Here is a 13,991-nt window from a genome sequence, read left to right as displayed (position 1 = left end):
CCTTAGAGGCTAGAAACGAGATCCAGAACTATAGAATCTGGTTCTAGAAAATCTTGTCATTCTAAAAGCATGATCATATATATGTTCCCAAAAGAGACACTCTAGTAAGGCTGCATTATTCTAGTGCCTTAAAAGCTAATTTATTCTTAAAATGTTTGGATCTGACTTAAAGAGCTATATCCTAGCTTACTCAAGAAGTAATAACATAGACAATTAGGGTATTCCTAGAATAGTATAAGGATAACAGAGGTCTTATTAGACTGGAAAACTGTAGAACAAGATTTTTTCTAAGGTAAGTGGTAGGTTCTTATAGCCTGTTTATCATATTTACTTAGTATGTAAGGTAGTATTTGACTACTTTGAGTATTACTGTTTTCAAAAGAAGTTCTTCACTGATTAGATATCTGCTAGAAGTTATAATTTACAGTTATTTTTCCAAAATTTTATTTTTATATGAATAAACTTTAAATTCCTATTTATATCTGTACAAATTCTCATTACAAAATTAAGAATCACAATTATTTTAAGTTTTATAAGCTTATGTGTTAAAATAATTATATAGTTGGGAACTCTAAAAAGTTCTTTTTTTTTAAAAAAAATTTTCAGTGGAGGGGTTTGGGTACCTGATTGTATTCACAGCTTATTTCTAGAAGTGGTGGGGGGATCAAACTGGGGTCAACTATTTGGAAGGCAAGCAAGCACCATCATGTATAATTCAAGTTTTCTCCTTTTGGGGGCGGTTGGGGTCACACCTGGCAGCAGCACTCAGGAGTTATTTCCGGCTATGAGTTCAGAAATCGCTCCTGGCAGGCTCGGGGGACCATATGTGATGCTGGGGGTTGAACCTGTGCCCGTCTCAGGTCGGCTGTGTGCAAGATAAATGCCCTACCACTGTACTATTGTTCTGGCCCCCTCTCAAGTTCTCTTTTAATTCTACATGGAAACAAGTTTAATTTATTACCTTTCAAGTTCAGTAAATTCTTTTTTTTTTAATTGTGGCCAAAGTGAATTACAAATCTTACACAGTGATATTTAAGGTACACAGTGACAATAAATGAGGGCCTTTCTCCACCACCAATGTTGTCCTCCCTTCATCCCTGTTCCCAAGCATATATCCCTTATCTCCCTTCTTTATCCCCCAGAATGCTAGTGTAACTAAAAACATATATGTTAACACTATTGTAAACCATTTTTTTTTGCAGTTCCAGATATTTTTACTAGTGGTTTCTTACAGGTTTAGAGTCAGAGGAGCACTGTAAAAACAATGTTAGAGTGGCAATTATCGTTTGCATGGGCCCACCAAAGTATGGGTGTCATGGAAAGGAAAAACTTTGGCCTAAGTACAAGGAGACCCTACCCCTGAAATGTCCTATCATAAGACCATTTCTAGGTTCCAGGCAAACTAGTTTGTCCAATCCCGGTCATTGTCTGTAGTGCTCATACAGTTATATTTTTCACAGTCTCTGTTGTTGGTATCATGTTTCTGGAATCTGTATATCCTACATTGAAGTCAGGATGGTGCAGAATGGCATCTAATTTCAACTCACAATTAAAGGGCAATGTAGAAAGCCCTGTCCAGTATGCAGGTCATCGTCGTTGTTTAAATTTTCTCAGTGTTAAGGGAAGACTCTTTTGAGTAAATCGATGTCAGAGCAGCTGTAGGGTCTTCCTGGTAGAGGATTGCTTCCAGGTGATGTCATAGACAACTTTGGATGTTTCATAGATGGCTTCCCTGGTTCAGGGGTGACTGAAAAATGCCCAAACCTCTGAGGCCTGTGCCAGGTCATCATGTCAATGTTCAGGGTATAAGGTTTCATTGTATCACAAGATTTGTGTGTTCCTATCTCTATTAGATAAGAACTTATTTGTATGTATAGTATTTTCCATTTTAATGTGCCCATGCAAACAAGGAATAATGCCACCTAGTGTTATCAGTGTGTAAGGGGGCCACAAGAACAAATCCAACAATCCCCGTGACCTGGTTCAAACATAAGCATTAAACTGAGGGACTCTTTCACCAAAATTCCTTATTGAACAGTTCACAAAGAGAAAAAAAGATAAAGAGTGGGGAAAATAATCTAACTTAAGACACTGGACACAATTGTCACCGTTTAAGAAAATCTGTGTGTTCTCATCTCTATAAGATAAGAACGTGTTTGTATATAATTTCCCATTTTAATGTGCCTATGCAAAGGAAGAACAGTATCACATGGGGAGATTGGTGCCTATGGGGATGCTAGAACAAGTCCAACAATCCAATTGACTTGGTTCTTATATAAACGTTAAATGGAGGGACACTTCTACAAACTTTCTTATTTAGCAAATAACAAAGGGAAGGAAAGATAGAGAGGGACTCTTTCACCAAAATACCTTATTGAACAGTTCACAAAGAGGAGAAAAGATAAAAAGTGGGGAAAATATACAATCTAACTTAAGACAGTGGACTCAATTGTCACCGTTTGTGGGAACTAATCAGAAACCTAGTATGGTATCAACCACAGTTACACAATGAAAGAAGGAAGAGGCCAAGAGGCCTCTGAAATTAAACAAGTAGGTAAAGAGTACTGGCCTCTTCCCAGCCTGAGAGTCCATCCTCTCATTTTTATTTTGAAAATATATGGTACCCCCACCTGAACTGGTCTCTTCCCAAACTGAGAGTCCATCCTCACATTTTTATTTTAAATAAATATGGTACGCCCTAGCCCCCGCACGGTTTTTGAAATGGAGACCAATGAGAAAAAAAAAATACCAGTAAATGTCACAACGTAATGTCCCGACATACACCAGTGCTGCATCGGCCCGCCATCCACCCCATATGTTCCCCACCCCCCTTAGTGTGGGGAGAGGAAGGGGGAAAGCCTGAGGACCACAATAGAGTCCACCTGGGCCAGCAACCAGGGAAGGCCTAGAGTAGGGGGGGAAATAGGGGAATGGCTGGAGGCCTGCCAAGCCTCCCAGCATCACCCAAGCTAGGGAGAATGCCTCTGGCATAGGGTGGCCCCTAACCCCATACCTGGGAAGAGCTGGCTTCCAGGATCAAGGCACCAAAAGCCAGCTATCTGCCCGGCCCCTCCCTCTGCTCCTCCTCCCTAGAGTGGGGGGGAAGCCTGGAGACCCCTAATAGAGTCCACCTGGAACCGATGGCAGGCCACCCGAGGTGGCACTCAGGCCAGGCCTAGAAGTTCAATAAATTCTTAAAACTGAACATTGGATCTAGTTCCTTATACAATCACAGGAGTAATTTTTATACTGCATTGATTTCCACATAATAGAAATAACTGACTCAAGAAATAAGGAATTTAAGTCTGGAAAGAAAGTACAGACCAAAGGTGCATGCTTTATGTGTAGGCCACCCTGGTTTGGTTCTAACTGCCACATAGTCCTCTGGGTTGCATGTATTTCTGGAAGCTCCTGAACACCATCAGGTATGGCTCTAAAGACCTGTTAGCTACACCAGGGTGACCTAGGTAATCCTGAGAGTCATAGCATTAAAACAGTACACCACACCCTATGACCCTTACATTGAGCCACCTGTCTTGCCTAGGAGTTTCTAGGAGTGGCTCTAAGCCAATCCACAAACAAAAACAAAAAAGTATTGAAGTCCTCAAAATCCTAGATGCTTAGAAAACAAACTCCTTATTTGGGGAGTAATTAATGAATTAAAAATTGAGCATTCAATCCATACATACCACATAACTTCATAAGCCTTGATCTTACAAGCTGTATGTTAACAACTAATTATAAATCACATCTATAGAAGTGTAGCAAAATATCAAATAAAAATATTTTTTAAATATTTTTGGATTCTACTGGTGGTAGCGGATATGCAACCCAAACCTTAAACTCCTTTGCAGGATGTCAGTAAAATGAAAAAGAACAGATATAAAACTGAATCCTGGCAGTTATTTGTTTCTCTGTTTCAACGTCACTTTGTGTTTGGAGTGGGGGTGGGATTATTTTGAGATCAATTCACTTTATTATTGGTCACTCTCATTTGTTTTTACATAGCATGGAAATATGTAGATTAATAATAAGCCTTTGTTACTTACATTTATTATAAATTTATTTTTAATGATCTTATATTAGTTCAAGTTTGTATTTATTTGGTACTGGATTAAATATTTTGCTTTTTTAAAAAATTTAATTTATTCCTTGTATACTTTTTAACAGGAATTATAAAATGTACATCTTTTCTGTTCTTTTTGCATGTATAGTATACATTTTTTATAAGATACTTTCATATGTCAGTATTTTATTTTGTGTTGGATTCATAATGTTATAATTGGACTTCTTATTACTGGTTTGCTTGTCCTTGTTTTGGGGACAACATTATTGCTAGTTCTCAAAGAATAAGAATGAACTTTTTAATAATTAGTTTAAACAGATTAAAATTTGGAAAATAAATATGCTTCCAAAATATAAATAACAAGTTCTACAACTGAAGAGAAAGAATTCTTGGCATGTTAAGCTATATTAATAACTTTCTTCTTAGAGTTAGATATCAAAAATGGGCCAAATAATTACTTCTGGAACAGATATATACTCAGAGAATTTTGTATGAAAATGTAATTTTTGACTCTTGGAATAAATATTTTATGATTTGAAATATTGTGTCTAAAAACAATCAGAAGTTCTGCCAACAGTCGATAATTTCAGCCAAATCCTAGGTCATTCATCTGTTGTTAATTTTTCAGTTATCACTAACTATTTAAGATACAGGAGTCCATGTCTTAGAAAAATATTCTGACAACCCCTGAACCAAAGTAAACATAGATGACCACATGAGTAATGTTGGTATTCTGTAACTCTTACAACTTATAATTTTTGTTCTTTAACCTTTAGTTTTTATTTGTTATGTCTCTTATTGTTCTTTTTTAGAGCCAATAGTTATGCCCACAAGTGTTTCATAACTACTCTGGTAGAATTTAAATTAAGACCAAACATCTGTGTCCATACAAAGAGTAAACAAATCTGTAACCAAAAAAATTATTTATAAAAAAACATAAGCAGTATTTCAAACAGAGGGTGCTCAGGTTGTGCTATACAATAAAAGCTAGCAACTGCACATTAGTTTTCAGTATCAATTCTTAACTTATTAAACAATAGTCTCAGAAACCTAGTGGAATTTTGTGAGACATGAAGATCCAGAGTATCAACAGCCTGTCTCCGATACCACCCCTTGGCACTAGATATCATAGTTATCCTACTTGGTGTGGAACTCAGGGACAGCTGTATTCCATGTGTTCTTCAATGTTCTGTTTAACATCATGTGAATTGTTATGAAGCACCAAGAATCAGTCTTAATAAAAGCTAATATTTTATAAATGTTTATTTTTGTTACATTACATTATTATTGTAGTAAATTGTGTTCTATTATATTCATATTTGTTACTAATATCAGTATTAAGAAAAACTTTATAATTTATATATTAATATTTTCATCACTTAAAGGAATATTTAAAAGAATTAGTCTTGCATCCTGACTTGAGATTATAGTATACTCATGTATCACTTTAACAAATGATTTCTGTGTCTTTCCCTAATAAAGGTGTGTGTGTATATATGTATGCATGTCCATATAAACATATATACAAATATATGATAATAGTAAAAAACTGACAAGTCATTTACTTGTGTGCCAGGTGCTAGTCTTAGCCTTGGTATTTACATATATTAACTCATTTTATTCTTTTTTTTAAATATGGAACGCTTCACGAATTTGCGTGTCATCTTCTCTGTATCGTTCCAATTTTATTATATGTGCTGCCGAAGCAAGCACGACTCATTTTATTCTTTAATCACATTTAACTTATCACCCTGTAAGATAGAGATTCCATTTAGTATAGATGAGGTACCTAAAACTAAAGAAGTTAAGTAACTTGCCTTTAACAGTAAGTGAAAGGATATTTTAAACTACACTTTGGTGTTTTACCTATTTTATTAATGGCATTATAGCATTCTAGTTTAAAGCACATATTCTTTGGGGGGGGGGATACAGACAGTGGTGCTTGGGGGTTACTCCTGGCTCTGGAATCAGGTCAATTCTTGGCGGTGCTGGGGAACCATTTGGGGTATTGGGGATGGAACTTGGGTTGGACGTGTGCAAGGCAAAGCATCCTACCCACCGTGCTATGGCTCGGACCCCAAAATCAACACATTCTTAATCCAAATTGCTTGAGTACCAATTCTGTCTCTCAGTTATGAGCTGTTGGACCCAGTGGGGTACTATTACTTATCAGCTTGTTGTTGAGTCTCCTCTTATTTGTGAACAAAAGTTTGTTATAAAACCTACTTCATATATCACTAAAAATTTGGTGCCAACTAAGTAGGATCAGAATCCTCTATATGATTCGTTATGGGAAGATATTTGGTTTTGTCTGTTTAATCCTATTTTAGAAGATGGGCAAAAACAATTAGGAAAAGTTGGCCGCTATTTTGCTTATAGAAATGTGATTTGGTTTCCTTGGTTGGTTGCTGCAGATTGTGATCAGAACTCTGTTATATGATGGTCCTTCTATCTGTTGTCTCTTTATATATAGTTCCTCAACTTACCTCTATTGTCTATATCACTTAATCTCTTAAACCAAAGGAAACTGACTTTTTAAGTGATTAATTTTATCTGGAATACGATTTTTCATGTCAAGGATTTTTACCACAGTAGGAGCAAAGTAAACATTTTGTATTTTTGTTCCCCACAAATAAGAGCAGAAAGTATGAAACTAATTTTATTTTTGAATTTTATTGTAAGCAATATGTTTTACAACACTTTTACTGGTAGGTTTTCATGCATAAAATGTTCTAGCACCACATCCTTCATATATTCCCTCACTTTATTTTTATTTTTATTCATTTATTTATTTATTTATTTTGCTTTTTGGGGTTATACCTGGCAGTGCTCAGGGGTTATTTCTGGCCCTGAGCTCAGAAAGTACTCTTGACAGTCTTGGGAGACTATATGGATAGTAGGGGTTAAACTCTGATTGGCCACCTACAAGGCAAATGCCCCACCCTCTGTGCTATCTCTCTAGTCCACATAAACCCATTTCTTAGGTTATATAGTACTTATTCCTGAGATTATACATTATAATATGTATTTATAATTTAATATTAGGTGCTTAATGCACTGAGTAAATGTTCTATCATGCTTTAATATCTGTGGATATTATAATTTAAAAATGATTAATGTCTTAAATAAATTATTTTCTGAATTATAATTAAATGATTTCTGCTTTATTGTTTTAAAAGGTAGTTGGCTGAGTAACCCTTTATTTCACCAAATGTCTTTAGTCATTATGTAAATTTTCAGGTTTATTATAAGGAATTTAGAGTTCTTTTTTTAAGGCTTTGGCAGTACTACAGCCTGTTTCTAATTATTTCAAGCCTTTGATTTGCTGAACTGCTTTTTTTAAACTTACCTATTCTTTAGTGTCTTTCTCAGGATGCAGTTGTAAAAAAGAACCTTAAACTTTAAGTTTTAACTCCAAGCAATTGGATTTTGTTTTAACGTAAATAAACCAACCGTACAGGTATTGCCTTGGGTAATTCACCAAGGGAAACCTTTGGGAAGAGTCATTGTGCTAAGGATGGGATCATTACAATAGTCTTGAGCCCTTGGGCTCTAGTCACAGTGAAAACTAAAACCTCACTGGGAGGAAAGAGGCCTTCATTAATCAGCAGGTGGAATTCCATTTAAATGAACCTGGAGGGACCGCAGAATTGCTATATTAGATCTAAGTCTCTTCAAATTGGAAGCTAAATCCTGCAGAAATGTAGCATGATGGGTTTTTCTGTTTCGGGAAGCAGTAGATGGTATTTTTCTCATTCCAAAACGCTGTGGCAAGGGGAACTTGCTTTAACCTTATGCCATCATTGTATTTGATGCAATGTATGGATGTGTTAATTAAATTTCTCTTTGTAAATATTTCTCAGCTGTAGGGACTTATAACTTGTTACAGTTTGGAAATAAAAAATATTTCACAAGACTTTCATACAGTTGTTGGGTAGACAGTATTAATAAAATTCTCACATTCATGAGCAAAAAGATATATTCTGTGGATGAGCAGCATGCAGGAATACATATTATTTATTAGTTATTAAAATGGGATTATGCCTATTATTAGAATAATGAATAAATTACATATATAATTCCAGTAGATTTTCTGGTACACATGACTTTGTTGATATTCATAGCATTTTTTAAAAAGTAAGGCACCAATTTTTTTAAGTACAGCTTTACAACCAGTAACAAATGTAAATACAGGTGGCAATAAGTTGGTCTCCGTGAGGCTCCAAGCAGGAGTAATAGCCCCAATTACTGTCACAAATGTTTGTAATTGTATCTATTGCTGCCAGAAAATAAATGCTTTTTAATATAGTAAGGCCATAAATGTTCATGTTGCTGTTGTTTAAACAAAATACAATTTTCAGAAAATTTATCTTTGAAACACCTGCTATAATCAAAAAGAGGTGAATGCTATCAAAATAAACTGCCTAAATTAACTAGACACATACATTTTTAGAGCAGCCTACATGATTACTCAACTGCCATATAGTCTCAGAGAATGAGAGGAAATATTTGCTGATTGACTTTTCAGGCAAGTTTGATTTAAAGGAGACGACAGAAAAAAATATTGTTTGGGATTTTTATTTCACTTTTAAAGTGTGATGTTATTTTGTTTGCACTTAAAATTGTTTAAGGATATTTTTTTTCTTTCTAGCATGTAGACATGGACAGATACCCAGGTGAGAGAAAGGGGGAAATGTTCTGTGTATAAAACTATACACACAGCAAAGAGGTTCAGAAAAACCTAACCATCCTTAAGTACTTGGAAAAGATTTTTAGTTGCTTCTGTCGGTGTCTTGTTGAACATTCAAGATAGTCTGTGTTTAAAGATAGTTGATGATGGGCCCGGAGAGATAGCACAGCGGTGTTTGCCTTGCAAGCAGCCGATCCAGGACCAAAGGTGGTTGGTTCGAATCCCGGTGTCCCATATGGTCCCCCGTGCCTGCCAGGAGCTATTTCTGAGCAGTTAGCCAGGAGTAACCCCTGAGCACCGCCGGGTGTGGCCCAAAAACCAAAAAAAAAAAAAAAAAAAAAAAAAAAGATAGTTGATGATGTCTTTCGTCCTATTTATCCTAAGAGTGATAAATGTTTCAACTGAATCAGGGAAAGGTTTCATTTATCACAAGCTGAAATAGAAGAACAAATCTTTTTGCTCAAACTCAAACTAGAGAGCATCAGTAGCGGTAACTGATTTAAGGAAATAACTGATAAAAAAGACCTTGCAAAGTATGATTTAATGTTTCCTTAAATGATTTAAAATATTAATTGAAGCCAAAAATATCAAATGGACCATAGTATATAATGTACCTTTTTGAATTGACTCTTTTTTTCCCAATCAAATATATTAGAATACTTCTTACTATTGCAATTTTTTTTTTTTTTGTCACATCCGGCGATGCTCAGGGGTTATTCCTGGCTGTCTGCTCAGAAATAGGACTGATTTCTGAGTACAGAGCCTATAGAAACCCCTGAGTGCTGCCAGGTGTGGTCCAAAAAAAAAATAATTTATTTTTCCAGAAAAGCCACATTCTGTAATTATCTTACATTAATTACTCTCACTTTTTGTGTGCACTATTACACACATCTATAATTTGCACAAAAATGAACAGTTGTGAAGCTGATGTTTTACAAGTAGTATAAGAAGAGATTTCAGGACTCCTCTAAGGTCAGTAAAAAAGACAATACAGATCATGAACACTTAAGAAGGAAGGTAATGTTCTTGTTGGAGAAAAGAAATATGCTGCTCATATACTTGTAGAAAGCTTGATGAATTGTACATTTGTCCAACAAGTATTTGTTACAGTGAACTTAGATATATGTCGCCCCTTCTATCAAGTTGTCCTCCTTACATCTTTCACTTAGCCTGATTTCCTGCCAGCAGCTTTCCAAAGAATTCTATCATTGACTACTAATGGAGTATGAAAAATGGAGTAGGGACATCAATATTGCATGTTGAAATCTTGTGACTGATCACTTTTGAACTGCAAATCACACTTGGCCCTATTACTCTACCATTGCAGCTACAGTGATAATTTCCATAACTAAGTCTCCCAGTGGTTGAAACAGCTGGGAACTCCCTACCTCCCTTTCAAGTAAGAACTTGCTGCCCAGCCACAGAGTGCACTCTGCAGGAAATCTCCAGCTGTCTGCTCTTTTTAGGAGCAATACTCTACCTAAGAGAAGCATGGCCTTCCAGAGTAATCTGCATCTGTGGATCCCTAAGTTATTTCCAGTTTGGGACTATTATAAATAATACTGCTTTGAAAAGGTTTTCTGTGTCTTTTAAGAAACAACTATACATCTCCTGGAATTTCTACCAAGAGTGGAATTGCGAGGTTCTGTTGTATGGTTGACCATTAGCAAACTAAAGGGTAAACCCAACAGTCTTTGAAAGTGAATATACAAATTTATTTCCCCATCAATAGTTTATGAAAGTTAGTTGTTCCACATCTTTGCTTTAGCCAACTAATTGAGTGTCATTTTTTAATTGATATTTTTGGGTCTGGAGAGATAGTATAGAGGTTAATGCTGTTCCTTGCCTTTGATGCAACAATGCTTGGTTCAGTATCCAGTATTGTCTGTGTTTCTCAAAACACTGCCAAGGAGTGATCCCTGGGCACCTCCAGGTGTGCCCCAAACTCCCCCTCACTCCCTAATTTTTTTAACCTTATGACTAATAAAATTGAAGTTTGACACTTTCTTTTAATTTATAGATGTTCTTATATATTCTATTATATATAAATGCTTTTTCAAGTGTATATACAGAAGATATCTAATCTACCCTTTATGTTTTGATCTTACTGGTACATTATAACATGCTTTACTTAATATATTCAGAATTATCTTGGTGGAAAAGGGAATAAAGCTAATACTTCTATAGCATTTGATAAATCTCTGGACTGAAGTGATAGAAGTGAGTAGGGTACTTGCCTTGCAAGGAGCCAACCTGAACTTGATCCCTGGTATCCTGTATGGTCCCTCAGCCCACCAGGAGTGATCACTGAACATAAAGTTAGGAATAAACCCAGACACACTGCCTGATGTGCCCCTCTCTCCCCCCAAAAATCTTGGAGTGGGGTGCAAAGATTTAGCTGGCAGGGTACTTGCCTTGTATGAGGCTAACCTGGATTTGATTCCTGGCACTCCATAAAGTTCCCCTTCTTACCTCTTCTCTCTTAATAACCTTTGATCTTTTCTAATTTTATCTTATCTAAAAGATAAATTAATCTTATCTAAAACAGTCTTGTTTTATCTAGTTCTTTCCTTTTGATTTCCTTAATACCACACAGGAATGAAATCATACAGTATTTATCATTCCCCATTTCACTTACAGTACTAGCATGATACCTTCTAGGTACATCCATGTTTTTGAATATAGAGTCTTCTGTTTTTGTTTTAATTTTTATTGTTTTTACATTTTGTTCATTTATCTATGAATATTTTGTTTTAGTTCTTAGCCATGATGAATAATTCTTCATTATGGGGGTACTCTTTTAATTAGTTTTTTTGTATTTTGTTATTTACCCCAAATTATAAATACCAGAGTTGTATGGAATTTCTCTTTTTATTACTACTTTCCATAATAAATGTATCAAATCACATACCTCATCTCTGAACAGTATACAAGAATTCCCTTATCTCTAAATCTTTGTCAGTACTGTTTATTATCTTTTAGATAATAGTTATCCTTACCAGGGGCTGGAGTGGTGGCACTAGAGGTAAGGCATCTTGAATGCACTAGTCTAGGACGAACTGTGGTTTGATCCCCGGCATCCCATCTGGGCCCCCAAGCCAGGAGCAATTTCTGAGCATATAGCCAGGAGTAACCCCTGAGTGTCAACGGGTGTGGCACAAAAACAAAAACAAAATAGTTATCCTTACCAGGTGTTAAGCAACATGTATTGTACTTTTATTTGCATTTCTATAATAAGAGATGATGAACACCTTTTAATGTGTCATTTTGGAATAATTGAAATCTAATCATGACCTTTATTATTTTTGTTACTGGGTTTGAGATGCTGATGTTTATATCTGCTTACAAACATTATTGCTTTCTGACTTTCTTGGGAAGGAGGAGTTGGACCACACCTTGCCCTACGCAGGGATCACTCCTGGCAAGCTTTGGGCACCCATATAGATCTTTTCATTTAGGTGTCTGTAAGGTTATATGTCACAGGCCAGCTGAGTCGGGCAGCACTGAGAGGGGCTTGAGGGTTATTTGATAGGAGGATGGGAGTGAGGAGTCAGCACAGAGTGGGTGCTCAGACCAGATACTCTGTTGGAACTGAGCGCAATTTATTGGGAGTTCTGCTTCATATTTAAGCAAAAAATTATCAATAGTAGGAAATTGGGTAGAGCAAGTGTGACATGTTTTTAGCTAAAGGAATAAACATTATGTGTCAGCACAATCATTAGACAACCATCTAAATGTTCTATGTATATTGTAAATTCTTTGTCATCAGTTTCATTTACCATAAACAGAAATCAGAAAAATACTTACAATTTCTTCTGGAATATGATTCTTGCTAGTCAACAGAAATTAGAAAATACTTATTCTTTCCTCTTAGATATGATTCTTCTTAGTCAACTATAACTCGGCCAAATACAGTCCCATTGTCTATTTACTATTATACCAAAGAGCTATTGTAAAAAAGAAGGCAGATATAATTAAAAGAGCAAACACATTCGTAGTCTACACAACATTAACTGGCTAAAATATATTACTGATTCTACCAGCTTGGAAAAATATTATTGTAGATTCTACCAGCTTGAGAAAAATATTATTGTAGATTTCGATCAACTTAGAGTAAGTAAAATGTGTTCCAACAATTCTTGTTTTAATGCAAGGGGCAAAGGCACACCGTTTTTATGTACTCGGCATTGCTAGTTCTCATTATTCATTAATGTTTAATAAGTTCATTGTTGCTATCCTGCCAACTGCTAACCTAGGGCACAACTGGCCTTTTCTCAGCAGTGTCTGCCAGGACCACACCCCCTTTTTCAGTGGGGAGGCTATGCCTGCACCACATCAGTCCTACTGGTATTCAGCCATCATGCCTATAGGCCAGGGGCTAACGCAGTTGTAGTAAAATTGTCTGCAACCTTAATAAAACTTTTGACAATTCCCCCTTCACCTCCCAAGCACATATTTTCCCCTCTGGTAGAGTTTGTGTAAGTTTGTTATTATTTCTTAAATCCTTGGGGGAAATTCACTGATGAAGACACATGAATATGACTATTTCTTTATGAGAAAACATGTTGTTTCTTTTTAAATGTTCAAATTCCTTTATTTTGTTTATAATCAAGTATTAAAGTTTATACTAAAATTTTAATAAATATATTTTTATAAAATGCAAACTTTACAGATACTCATTTAAGTATTGCCTCCTTAAATTTGTAGTTATACTTTTACTATGTATCATCAGGGAAATGATACAATATAATGGTCTTTGCAGATTTGTACTCTACTGCTGATTTGCTATATGAGCTTATGCTGTTTGCTTAAAAGAAGCTATGTCTCAATCTTCTCATTTTATTAGATTTTTAAGAGAATTACATATACTGATGTAGCATGGTGTCTAACCCATACTAAACATTCCTTGAATGTTAACATTGATGCTATTTTTAGACTTAAAAAGATCTCACAATAGATGTTATTATTGGGGAAATACTCGATAGCCAAGGAAGATAGAATAGATTTCTGAATAAGAATCACAAACTGTATGCTAAAAGAGCTGGTACATTTGGTTTATATGATAATCTGGTAAATTATTCTTTGAAATTTAAATACGTGGGTTAGATATAAACCTTATTCCAACAAGATTGATTTTCTGAAGTGTTCATGCTCAGCAGATAAGAAGCAGCAAACCTTCTGTATTATCTATGCTTTAGCAAAACAACTAAGCTAAGAAACATCTACTTAATGTGC

The 13,991-nt window shown here is 35.5% G+C and overlaps 1 protein-coding gene and 1 pseudogene across 1 annotated transcript in view; one reads left to right on the top strand and one right to left on the bottom strand.

Annotated features, from left to right (window-relative positions):
* Positions 1–13,991, top strand: part of IFT57 (intraflagellar transport 57) — an 82,867-nt gene that overhangs the window by 53,928 nt on the left and 14,948 nt on the right. The window lies entirely within an intron of this gene.
* LOC126026918 (uncharacterized) lies at positions 5,696–5,779 on the bottom strand (annotated as a pseudogene).

The sequence above is a fragment of the Suncus etruscus genome, chromosome 13, assembly GCF_024139225.1.
Source record: "Suncus etruscus isolate mSunEtr1 chromosome 13, mSunEtr1.pri.cur, whole genome shotgun sequence".
NCBI lineage: Eukaryota > Metazoa > Chordata > Mammalia > Eulipotyphla > Soricidae > Suncus > Suncus etruscus.
The sequence above is the reverse complement of the archived record's forward strand: the minus strand, read 5'-3'. Positions and strand labels throughout refer to the sequence as shown.